Source organism: Petaurus breviceps, unplaced genomic scaffold (assembly GCF_028583685.1).
Source record: "Petaurus breviceps papuanus isolate PSGF00001 unplaced genomic scaffold, PetGlider_PUasm1.0 164, whole genome shotgun sequence".
NCBI lineage: Eukaryota > Metazoa > Chordata > Mammalia > Diprotodontia > Petauridae > Petaurus > Petaurus breviceps.
In genome coordinates this window covers 15,744,572-15,758,324 of record NW_027185735.1, presented here as the reverse complement: position 1 = coordinate 15,758,324, position 13,753 = coordinate 15,744,572, and the positions used below count along the sequence as shown (strand labels likewise).

The 13,753-nt window shown below is 36.5% G+C and overlaps 1 protein-coding gene across 6 annotated transcripts in view; it reads right to left on the bottom strand.

The window, feature by feature from the left end:
* FUT8 (fucosyltransferase 8) overlaps positions 1–13,753 on the bottom strand; it is a 491,667-nt gene that overhangs the window by 431,143 nt on the left and 46,771 nt on the right. For 3 of the 6 annotated variants that reach the window (XM_069082396.1, XM_069082394.1, XM_069082393.1), the window contains exon 2: positions 2,327–2,394. The exons of the other annotated variants lie outside the window; for them this stretch is intronic. The gene's annotated coding sequence lies outside the window, so the exon portion shown is untranslated. The remainder of the gene's footprint in view (positions 1–2,326; positions 2,395–13,753) is intronic. 6 annotated transcript variants of the gene reach the window in all.

Sequence of the window (13,753 nt, the reverse complement as noted above, 5' to 3'; positions counted from 1 at the left end):
GAGTATTTATTAGCATAGTAAGTATTATTGTTTATTAAGTAAATATTATGGCAAAAACTAAATTTGTTTAGTGCCTTGTCTCAAAGTGTTCATACTCTATAGAAGGAAAACAATATATATACCAATATATATACACTAATCAAGTAGCACATATTTAAATGCCTACTATATGCCAGGCACCAGGGATATAAAGGTACAAAGAATGAAATATTTCCTATTCATAATTAGCTTCCATTCTAATGGAGGAGACAAATATGTGTAAAATATGTACAACATAAACATGAAGTTAAGAAACATATGTGGATATTCAAATACAAGGTAAAAAAAGGTAGAAATACAAGGTAGTTTGGGCAGCTAGGTGGTTCAGTGGATAGAGCACCAGACATGGGATGAGGAAGACTCATCTTCCTGAACAAATCCAGCTACAGACACTTACTAGCTGTGTCACTCTGAGCAAGGCACTTAACCTAGTTTACTTCAGTTTCTCATCTGTAAAATGAGCTAGTGAAGGAAATGGCAAGCCAATTATCTCTGCCAAGAAAATTCCAAATAGGGCCACAAAGCGTCAGACAGAACTGATAAACAACACAAGATAGTTTGGGCAGGAAGGCACTTGAGAGAATTAGGAAAGGCAGCTTCATGCAGAAGATGGCACCTAAGCTGCATCCTAAAGGAAAAAAGGGACTCTATGAGGTAGAAGTAATGAGATATGCATTCCAGACAATAGGAACAGCCAGTGTAAAGGAACAGAGACCAGTGGCGTTCCTTGAGTGAGAAACCAAGAGAAGACTAGTTTGTCTGGAGTGCAGAAGGAGGGAAAGGAAAATATCTAGTGAGGCTGGAAATATAGGTTGAAGTCAAGTTGTATAGGGTTTTTAAAAGCTAAATGTAGGGGGTTATGTTTTATTGTAAAATCAATAGGAAGCCCACTGGAATTTCTGAGTAAGGGACTGACATGGTCAAATAAGTATTTAAGGAAAATTATGTACAGTACATAAGATAGATGGAGGAGTGAGAGCCTTGAGGCAGAGAGACCAATAAGGATGTTGTTGCAATAATCAAAGGCATAAAGTAAGGTGGTAGCTATATGAGTTGAGAGAAGGGGTCATTTGGGAGAGATGTTGTAAAGTTAGAAATGGCAAGAGTTGCCATTTCTTTTGAATATTTGGATATTTTGGAATTTGTCCATACTAATTTGGATGTGGAAGTGAGAAAGAGTAAAGACCCAAAATTACAAACTTGAGAATCTAAAAAGATGATTCTATCTTCTGAAGAAATATGAAAAATAAGTCTGGAAGAGATGAAGGTCTGAAAAAAATAAAGTAAAATTAAAATACATAGTACCAAGGGGCAGCTAGGTGGCGCATGAATAGAGCACCGGCCCTGGAGTCAGGAGGACTTGAGTTCAAATTCGGCCTCAAACACATAACACTCACTAGCCATGTGGCCTTGGGCAAGTCACTTAACCCCAATTGCCCTGCCTTCCCCCCTCCAAAAAAAAAAAGGCTAAAAAAAATAAATAGTACCTGCATAGATGGAGAAAAGTCCTCAATTAAGGACCAAACTAAAAGAGGCGAACAAAAGGAATAGACAGACAGACAGACAGACAAGATGATAGATAGATAGATAGATAGATAGATAGATAGATAGATAGATAGATAGATAGATAGATAGATAGATGTGTGAAAAATGAGCTGGTGAAAGAAATGGCAAACCACTCCAGTATCTGCCAAGAAAATCCCAAATGGGGCCACAAAGAGTTGGACAGAACTATAACAAACAACTGAATAACACGACAAGGTACTATGGGCGTGAAGGTATGTATGTTACTTGTGTGTGTGAGTGTGTACACATATACATATATATTTTATATATGTATTATATAGACATATATTTAATATATTTCTGTTTATATATGTGTATATATATAGGCACAGTCTGATATCACAAGGTATTAATAAAGTAAGACTGTTCTTATGTGCAGCTTGTCTAAACTATTTTCATTAGTTCTCTGTAATACTGGCTGTTCAGTTAACACCGTGCATGTGCCTTAATATTGGAAACCAAAAACTGAGAAACTCCTAATGATTAAGATTTCCTATTCTGTAAAACCCATGAAATAGGTTCCCACCTTAGTAAGTAACTAAGCTTCTTCCTAAATATCTCAAGATGCTTTACAATTCTGATCTTTTTTAATCATATACAACCTTTTTCAATATTAAGCAAGTATCAATTCCTCATTCTAGAGTTGGAACACTTAAGGCCCAGGAATAATCTGTAAAAGTTTAAGCTATCAAAACCATAGCCTGGAATCAAAATCTCCTACCTGTAAGCCAATTCATGGTGAAAGTCTTGGAATTCTTACGCATTTTTCATTCCTGATCTGTCCATGTTCTGCAAGAAAATGACCACTTTATAGTGTAAACTCGCCCAAAAGCAACATTAATATATGTATTAAAGTGCCCCAAAACTACAACCTTTATTAACCAAAGGGCACAAAAAAAGGTAAGCATTTCAGTAACTTTTAATTGCACAACTGGCCAAACACTATAGCAATTCACACTAATATTTATTGATTATAAAAGGACAGAGAAAGGAAAAGAAAGTAAAGCAATCTCTTTTATATCACACAGAAACATAGGTGTCTTGGGGAAGGAAAATATTTTGAAGTTTTCATCTTCAATTACAATGGTGACTTCATTTTGACATTTTTCTATCAGAGGCTTGCTTAAACTAAACATGAAATCAGTTCCTGACTCAGAAAAAACAGATACCAGAAGAACAAAAATTAACTTTTCTGGGGCAGCCAGGTCGCACAGCGAGTAAGAGCACCAGCCCCAGTGTCTCGATGACCTGGGGATTGAATCCGGGCTCAAGCACTTTAGCACCACACCCAGAAATAACTGGCCGTGTAACCTTGAGCAAGGTACTTAACCCCAATTGCTTAAAAAAAATAAAAATAACTTTTCATTCTTAATGAATATCAGATGCCAAGAACCTAGCACAACTCAACTAGGACTTTTAAGACAAAGACAAAAATTAAAACAGATCCTTACCTCAGAGAGTCTAAAGTGTCTGATAGAGGTACACAGATAAGTAAATGCAAGATGTTTTGAGGAGAAACAGCAAACTAACAGCTGGAGAAATAAAAAAAAGCTTCCAAATATAGGAGGTACTTAGTTGAGGCTAGAAGAAAGAGAGGAAAGGATGGGAGAGCCTTTTAGTCACAAGAAATGGTCTGGCAAAAGCCAAAGAGCCAAAATGTCAGGCTCAGGACAACTACTAGGCCAGACTGGCTGGAATACAGTAAGGAAAGAGGAGTAAATAATATGAAATAAAATCTATAAAGGTAAACTGGCAGCAGACTGAAGAAAGCTTTCATAGAAGCAAAAGGGTGCTATGGATGAATGTCTTTCTTCAGCACTTGTGTAAAGATGTTTGTAAGACATCTCCCTACATTTGTGCATCAGCCTTCAGAGCAATGGGATGGTACTCTGAAGAATATTCTTCCAGTGGGCTACTTTAAAAGGTAGGTTTGTGGGGGGCTTAGGAGTAAGAGCATGGAAGTACCAAGTAGTGGGGATTGAAAAACAGGAGCCAACCTGGAACAAAATGGAATGCATTTGGGGTCAAGAAGAGACAAGTTCAAAACCTGCTTTATTAGTTGTGTGACTCTGGGCAAGTCATTGAACTTCTTTTAGTCTCACTATAAAATGGGGATAATAATAGCAACCTACTTCACAGGGTTGTTATAAAGATCAAATGACATAAAGTGTTTTTGCACACCTTACTTGCTACATAAATGCTAGCTTCTATTGTTGTTACCACCACCACCATCATCTATGGCACAATGGCTTGGCGTTGATGATTCCTGAGCCTGGGGAAAAGATTGCTTTCAGTGTTCTTTAAGGTTTGTTGTGAGACTCGAATGAGATAATATACAAAGAACTTTGGAAATTTAAAAATCATATATAAAGACAAGCTTTTTTTTTTAGCAGTTAGAACAAGGCTATAATGAAGTTTCAGAAGTAGATTAACTCAAGATCAAATTAAGTATCAATAGCATCAAAATTCCATGAATGTGAAGAATTAATGTTTTAGAAAATAGAGATAAATGTGTTTATATACCCACATGTATGTATGTATAGTTTTATACAAATAGTCAAGAAATTCAGGCTTTTAAATCTCATATTATTTTTAAATATATTGAGACTGGATGCATCTTAAGAAACCTCATATGGTCTTCATATAAATTATTCAAATAATTATGAATGTAACATCTTCTATAAATGTTTTTGGTTTTAAATGGTATTAAAGTATACAAGCCACTCTTTATTTCAATCATATATGGACTGTACACTAATAGAGTTTCATCTTCATGCAACAGTCTCAAACAAATCATTCCCCATTAAGTAAGATGAGAATGCTCTCCAAATGAAGATTCTTCAGCATTTATCATTTTCCAAGTTGACAAAATCAAGCATTTCAATCATAGTAAAAACCAGTTCACAGAAATACTTTGAATAGCAATACCTTGTCCTCCCACAAAAATTATGAGGCTCTTTTGAACAGCAAATGGAAGGCAGAGAGGAGTTAAGGTATCTAAATGTTCCCTATATAACCTTGCACACAGAAAGCCCTACAATTTAAACAGTGGAGATAACTATGACCCCAGAGATCACCTAAAGATACAGTGAAGCAGAGGTTTTTCATTTTTTTTTTTTTTTTGGCATTATGGCACCACTTGTCTGGCTGAAGGCTATGGACCAAAGGAAATTAATCATATTGAAATATGGTTTTCAAAATATTTTTAAAAGAAGGTTTATGTGCCACAGGTCAAGATCTTATTCCACACTATAATGGAATTCATGTGCCACAGGTCAAGAACATTCCATACTATAATGGAATGACCACTGGATTTGAAGTAAAAATATTTCTAAGACTGAAATCTGCTATTTAATAGGTGAGTGACTTTTTAAACAAGTCACTTAACCTTTCTGAGATTCAGTTTTCTCCTTTATATAATGCGGATAATAATAATTGCAAAACCTACCGCATTTGGTCATTGTAAAGAAATTCCTTTATAAAGTATTTACTAATGGTGTGACCTAAAGCAAATTTAGTAATTTAATATCTAGAGACCTGTTTTCTCATCTTAAAGCATTATATAAATGCTAACAATTATTCTTATTCATAATTTCTAAATTTTGGCCAAAACCCAAACAAAATGGCAATCAAAATTATGCCTTTGCTAAATGAGAATCATAACATTTTCAATAACAGCAGAAATAAACAGATCAAGCACTTATTAAATACCATGTACCAGACACTATACCAAGGGCTAAAAACACATATACAACCAAAAACAAGAGATTCATTCCCTACCCTCAAAGAAGCTTACATCCAATAAGGAAACACAATAAATATATAAAAAGGGAACTGAAAAGAAAGTTCCCCTCCCAAGGTACAGAAGAAATGTGAGGAGTCAGGGACTGAACCAGATTTTGCAGTAAGCACTGCAGGTCCCAGTGCTTCCTCTAATGGAGACATTAATTAATTGCAGATGCAAGAGATACAGAGAAGACCTGGGAGTCATAGGGGAAACCAACTTTATAATAAACAGTAATCAATCAATAAACATTTATTAAGCACCTACTATGTACCAAGCATATGTTTACAAAACTCTTCACATACAAGTCTGTGAGGCAGGTCCTATGGGTAATTCTTATTCCTATTTTACAGATCGGGAAAATGAGGCTCATGAAGATTAAATGACTGGATCACTCTACTTTGCAAAGGATAGAGTTGGTATTCAAACCTAGATATTTCCAAACTCCAAGTCCAGTGCTCTATCATATCACTCTGTCTCTAATACACTAGTCTCCATGATGGGGGAAAAAAAATTGTTCTATTTACTAAAAGTTTTCAGGACTGTTATAAAACTAAAATTAAGAGTACTAAAAATATACCGTGTTTCCCCGATAATAAGACAGTCTTATTTTTTTTTTTGGACAGAAAAACACCAGAGGGCTTATTTTCAGGGGAGGGCTTATTTTAATGAACATTGACAGCAATTTTAATAAACAGGTAAATGTGAACAAAAAAAATGTACCTTTATTCAATAATGAATTCAATAAAGAACAGGATGACGCGCTCACTGCTGCAGCTCTGATTGGATACAGCTCGGAGCGCAGCGTGCGTTTCATGGGGGGGGGGGGGACAGTGCATACAGAGGGTACCATAATGTAGCATGTAGCGCAGGGGATCCCCTTCACTACAGTAGCAATCTCAATAGGGCTTATTTTCGGGATAGGTCTTATTATCGGGGAAACACGGTAGTAAGCAAGCAGTTAGCCCACTCCTACAAAAACGCATTTAAAAAAATATACAGTCCTTTGTATAATGCCATACATACATACACACACACACACAAATGCACATTACTAGACCTACTATCTATAAAGAAAAAGTTATTAATAAATTGTCCTTTGAGTTATGCCTCACTTTTTCATAAAGTAACTGTGCACTTTGCTTTGTAGGCTAGCTGTACCCAATACAAACTTTAAAAGCATTTTAATTTCCCAAGCATGTCTAAAATGTCAAAGTTCATATTTCATATTAAGAGGCCAACTTCATTCACCATTTTCACATGCACAATAAAATCTATGGTATGGGACAAAAAGCATTAACTAAACTAAAATTAATTCATAAATGTGCTAATGGCTTTTCTTTGCTACCTATACCATAATATAGAGTTACATAAATGTTTACCAGGGTTAAAGTCTCTGACACACACAGGCTACTAAACCCTGCACAAATCATTTAACCTCTCAATTCTACAGGCAGTTTTCTAAGACTATAAACTGATTAACAAAATTGCTGATCTGCACTGGGAGAGAAAGTTTCTTCACTAGGAGTTTCCTACACAGATGAAATCACAAGTTCAGACAAAAAAAAGTGCCTAGTGCCAAGCAACAGATTTAGCATTTATGTCACTTATGCAGCTGGACCCTCTACTCTGCCAAAGACCGTGGTAGAGGAGTTAAGCCATACAGCTTTGAACTTCTGTCCTAGGACCATGTTTGTCTTGATAATAATAACAGCTAACATGTACATAGTATTTTCTATGTGCCAGGAAGTGTGCTAAGTGCTTTACAATTATTATTTCATCTTCATAATGCTGGGAGGTTGATGCTATTAGAATTGAGGAAACTGAGGAAAACAGAGGGTTAAATGACTTGTCCAGGTTCACATAGTATGTGTCTGAGGCCACATTTGAACTCAAGTCTTCTTGATTCCACGCTCTGCACTCTACCCACGAACTGCCCCCAAATGACTGATGAAAACCTTTACCATGCTTCACGCCAGTCATCTTTCTGCCACACACACAGGTATCCCCTCTCTCCCTTGTACTTCTTGCTCTGAGATGGGCCATCCACTCAACACTAGCATTACCTGTAGAAAGGCCATGTAAATTAACTCCTTTATGGCTGCAATTCATCTTTATGACTTTCCAAACTAAAACATTTTTCTCTAGCCACCAGTTCTCTATACACAATTATCCTTTCCACATCTCAACTTTCCCCATCACAGTTTCGACATATCATGGGCTGGCATAAAAAATTAAATGGAATTTTTGTGGACAGCAGAAAACACATAAAGAGCTTAGAAACTAAGAAATACATGAAATAAATATATGGGTAGTATTGTATAATATCAACCCAAATTTTGCAATAAAAGAGAAAGAAAAAATTCTTCTTCTCTGGTATGAAGGGAGGACCAAAATTTTTTATTTGGATTTTCCAGATCACGGGAGTGCCATACCCTTAATCCCCACCATATGGAAGGGATAACTGCAGAGGTTATACTGAGAGGCAGAGACGCCTAACACAGAGGGTTTCATACTTAGGAATCAGGAAGACCTGAGTTCAAATCCCACCCCAGACATTAATTCTATGATACCAGGCAAGTAAGAACATGTCTAAAGCAAAATTTAATTAAGTAACTAAATCAGCTGGGGAGGGGGAAAACACAAATAAAAAAATCAATAAATATTTACTGAGATCTTATCTGCTAGATATAAGAGGCATAAAACATGTACCCAAGGCAAATCAAATATCATTTACAGATTATCATTACTGCTCTTCTTCATTAGTGAAAATAAAAAAAAAAAAATTGGACCTATGAGATAAGGACAGACAAGGAAACTGAGTTCCAGAGAAGTTAGCTGTCTAGCCAAAAATCACACAACTACTATCAGAATGGGATTAGTACCCAGGACCCAAGTCTCCCAACTACTAAATCCACTGCTCTTCCCATTACACCATGTTGACTTAATGGCAGAACCAGAAGCTTGTGTCAAAAAAAAATCATTGAGTAATAGAAATGCTTGGGCAAAAAATTTAATAGCTTTAGTAGCATAAAGATATATTCTGTAACTTGGTCAACAGTATGTGTGTACATGTGTACATAATTTCTGTCTCTCTCTCTGTCTCTCTGTCTCTCTCTCTCTCTCTCTCTGTCTCTCTCTCTGTCTCTGTCTCTCTCTGTCTCTGTCTCTCTCTCTGTCTCTCTCTCTCTCTGTCTCTCTCATAACCCCAGAACTGGAAAGGACAGCAGGCAGAATTGTTCAGAAGAAATGCCAAATAACTTTTACTAACCCCAAAGTTTCCTATAGCAGCAAAGGATCATCTTATAAATACAAACATTTTATTGATGTTACTGTATGACTTCAAGACATGAAACTCCAATTCTTCCAGAGAACTAAAAATGAGTATCACATAGAGGATAATGGAAAGGTGAATGGTGGGTGTGAGCAGGCTGCAAAGTACAGCCAAACAAGAAACTCCAAGTAAGAGGAGTAAAGGCTGTCATCAAAGAATAATATGCCGAAAAGAGAAGAAGAGCTGGCCAGGTGGTGAACGTAAGAGATAAAAGGGAGACAAGTCAGTGTTCTACTAGTATCTTGACAATATAAGGGGAAAGCAATGAAGGTCTCAAGCACTTTAGGTGAACTCCCTGCTGAACTTCTTCAAGAACATGGACAAGTCACAAAGGATGGGCAGGTGAAAGGAAATCCTGAATTGATGAGTATTTGAGTATATGTAATTTAGGAGAAAATAAACAATCTAACCCCTTTGTGGAGGAAGAAATACACAGGTATTAATCAAATCAATAAACATTCACATCAGGCATCTATGTCTCCAGGCAATGGAGATACAAAAAGAGGCAAAAGACAGTCCCCCTCTCCTCAAGGAGCTTACAACCGAATTGGGGAGAAAACATATAAACAAATATATGCAAAGTAAACTATATACAAGATAAACAGTGTTTAAGAAGCATGTACTGAACATGGTATGTGTTTTCTGACTTTTTTAACATACTGATCAATTGTGCTGGTTCTTCCCTCTTATTTTTCTTTTCTTGTCTCTCTAAAAAAAGATATTAGTCATTATACAGGACCACCCTGCAGGAGGGAAAGGATAACTGAGAAAACTATGATAATGTAAAAAACAAAACACATCAATAAAAATTTATTTTTAAAAAATACAATATAGAGGACACAACATGAAAAAGATGTACTGATGATTCTTAAGCAACTCCATATTAATAATAAACTAAATGCGAGCTCAAAAGAGAAAATAAGCTATCCATCTTCTGGCAAAACCTCAATTACTCTGATGTCACTAGAATAAAGTTACCCTGAGATGGCCTTACACTTTGCCCCCCTTTCCCCACCTCCTTCATGTTTCTATTACTTTCTGAAGTGGCTGGTGAATAGCAGAGGGGATCATTCCTTCATAGTATAATTTGGTTCATAGTATAATTACAGATATTGAGTTAGAGGGGTCCTAGATGCTATCTGGTCCAACCTCTTCATCTTACAGATGAGGAACCCAAGGCCCAGGGTGGTTAAGCTCTCCAAAGTCATAAGGAAAGTGATGCCTGAGATGACATTTGAACCCAAATCCTCTGACTACAGAGTCATGATTTTTCCCACAGTTTCCTGCTATCTCCTTTCTTAACGAAGTTTCTACAGAAGTTAAATTTCAGCTTCCTCTTTCTTTGACACACTTAGGTACACATTTCTACCTCCACCATATATGAGCTAGGATTTAAAGTAGGAATCTGAAATAGGTTAAGAATTGTCTTTTGTTATTTCTACCTTAAAATTACATTGCCTTTACCTAAATTCTTTTGATTTATTCTGTTTAAACCTGCATTTCAAATATTACTACTATCATTGAAAACTGAACTGGTTTGGCTCTTGGATACTAATTGATCATTTTTAAAAGTGTATTCATTCTTGGGGGCGGCCAGGTAGCACAGCGAGTAAGAGCACCGGCTCCAGTGTTGGGATGACCTGGAGATCGAATCCCAGGCTCAGACACTTAGCACCACACCCAGAAATAACTGGCCGTGTAACCTTGAGCAAGTTACTTAACCCCGACTGCTTTAAAAAAAAAAAGTGTATTCATTCTGGTATGGTCTCAATATTATTTAATATCTCACATCCAGAAAATGAAAGGTGGACTGGTCCTCAATATAACAGCAGACTACATCTAGCAGTAGACCCCTATAAACTGGGGCTCCAATTAGCCTCATTAGGATGTACTATAGGAAGCGATCAGCTATAATCCCTAGTTCTCAACTCTAAACTGCACATCAGATTCTAACAGATGGATCCCTTAAGCTAACAATCTTACTTCCACTTTCTACATCTTTCTTTCTGCCATCTATCTTGAACTTTTCTCTCTCCCTCATATTTCCATGAAATCATTAAAAGGAGTGGACAGCATCAATACAGTTACTTAATATATTCAAGCTAAGAACAAAAAAAATTATCTTCATTTCAAAATCACATTTTGACATTTAAAGCTTGGTAAGTACAGTTATAAAGAAGGATACGCAGCGTAAATTCAAGGTTTCTCCCAAAAAGGAAGAAGAAAAAGATGGGGTAAAGGAAAAAGAAGACAAGGGCATTTGGAACACTAATGCCAAAATAAAAAGAAATGGTCATGTTCTGTCATATTGGCCTTGATAATGTTTCACAATTTTTAAAACCACACAAAACTCCATCTCACCTCTGTCTGTGCCTTTCAACTGGAAGGCTATCCCTCCTCACCTTTGCCTACTAGATCCATGGCTTTCCTGGTTTTCCACCTACCCCTCTATGGGCTACCTCCACCACCACCAGCACTTTCCCTCTGAGATTACCTTTCACACTGCATTTATCTTGTATATACACAGTTATTTTTTGTGGTCTCTTCCATTAGAATGCAAGTCCCTAGAGGGCAGGGACCTTGTTTTTTTTAGTGTCCTCAGTGCCTTTAACACAGTGCCTTGGCACAGAGCAAGAGCTTACTGACTGACGATTACAATTTTATTTCCCCAGATTTTTTTTATCACTAAAACTTAAATAAACAATAAGAAAAGAAAAAGAAACGTATTACAAACTTAAATACTGCAACTTAAATACAAAATAAGGCGGAGGAGAGTATATCATGTGCACAGCAGAACATAAGAGAGGATTCAAAATCTATATGGCAATAAATTTCCATTTCAAGGAAGTCTATATAATAAATACTACACATTGTATTGACAGTTGTCCATCTTTTCTTTGCTTCCTTGTAAATCTTCTTTTGTTCTCTGCTGTGCACTTTTCATTTCGCTCTTCCCCCCCCCGCATAGGGCTATAATTAAGCTCATATATGTTAATATATATACACACAGACATACATAGATATATTTTCACTAACAAATTCTACTTCTGATCTTTCTTTTTATATTTGTGCATACCTCTTATTTCCTATCCATCCTAACTCTTCTACTTTACTTCTACCCATTACTTTGCCCTTTAATAAAACTACCCCCACACCTCCAAGGATCCCTACCTTATCCTCCCATTCCATGCTCATTAATCTGAACACCCTTCTATACCCTCCCTTTAACCTATTCCCCTAACCTTACCCTCCCCTCTAGAAATGCCTCTTTTATCCTATCCCCCCTCCCTATCACCTTGGAATTTTATTTATTTCTGAATTTATAAGATGTTTATAATCTTCTTGATGTATTGTTCCCTCTTGAACCCAATTCCCAATGAAAATAGGTTTCCAGAACTGATAGCTCTCCTCCCCCAACCAATTCCTCTGTCTTGGTTGTTTTACTCTCAGTTCATTTGTATAAGATTACTCTTTTTAGCTGTTCCTAAGCTGTTTTACTTTTCAAAGTCATATCATACTCAGGTCTACTCCCATCTTTCTTACAAACTACCCAATTACTAATAACAATCTTAGACACAGGTTTTACATTTCACATACACGAAAGGTAAACAGTCTGTCATTACTGAGTCTCTTGTAATTAGTCTTTGTTATGTACCTTATATTGCTCTTGTATGTCAAATCTTCTAGTAAGTTCAGGTTTGTTTAACAAAATCTTTTAAGTCTGACAGTTCCTTACATACCCATTTTTTTTCATTCAAGATTATGTTTAGCTTAGATGGGTATGATACTTTCAGCCACAACCCCAGTTCTTTGGCTCTTCAATATATACTGTTCCAAGACCTGCAGTCTTTTAGTATCACCACTAAAATCACACTTTGTGTGATTCAAGTTGTGGCACCACCATATTTAAATTGTTCTTTCCTTATTGCTTATAATATTTTATCCTTGAGGTGGGGGTTTCAGAATTTGACTACAGTATTCCTATGGTTTTTCCACATAGATCTCTTTCAGGTGGTGAACAGTTGATTTTTTTCTATTTCTACTTTCCTCTCTTCTTCTAATACTTGAGGACAATTTTATTTATTTCTTGTATTATTGTATCAATATACTTTTTTTTATCATAGCTTCCAGTTAGTCTGATTATTCTTATGTTTTCTCTTCTTGCTCTGTTCTCCAGATCAGTTGTTTTTCCCATGAGATGCTTAATATTCTCTTGCATTTTTTTCATTCTTCATATTTTGTTTTATTATTTCTTGATCTCATATGACTGCACTGGTTTCCGCTTACCCAATTAAAATTTTCAAGGAATGTTTTTCTTCCGGAAGGTTCTGGGTCTCCTTTTCTTTTCTTTTTTTTTTTTGTTTTGTAGAGGGCAATTGGGGTTAAATGACTTGTCCAAGGTCACACGCCTAGTTTTTGTGTTGTATCTGAGGCCACATTTGAACTCAGGTCCTCCTGACTCCAGGGCCTGTGCTCTATTCACTGTGCCACTTAGCTGCCCCTTGGGTCTCCTTTTCTAAGTGACTTTCTTTTCATAATCTTCTTATTTTCTTGGATTATTATCATTTTTTAAAAAGTTTTTCTTCAATCTCTCTCATTTGATTTCCAAAGACTATTTTAAGTTCTTCTATGAATTCTTTTTGAGCAGGTGACCATTTGACATTCTCTTTTGGGTAGAAGAGGATTTTTTTACTTCAGTATCCTCTTCTGAAGACAAACCACAGTATTCTCTATTCCCACAGTAACAATCTATAGTTGGATTCTTTCCCCTTTGTCTCTGCATTTTTTAAAGTTTGTAATTTTGTAATCACCTCTAGTCCTGAGGTATGGGGGGAAGGTTGATGGCTCTGGAATCAGATCCTTCAGTTCTCCCCACTGCCCAGCAACCTAAACCAAGACCTCCAACCTCTTTTAAGTGCCCACAGACATCAGCATCCCTACCCCATTGCTTCTGCACTGACCAGATGTGTGCTGGTTCCTTCTCACCCCCATCTTCCCCCCACCCCATCTCTGTAGCACAGCTGGATCAG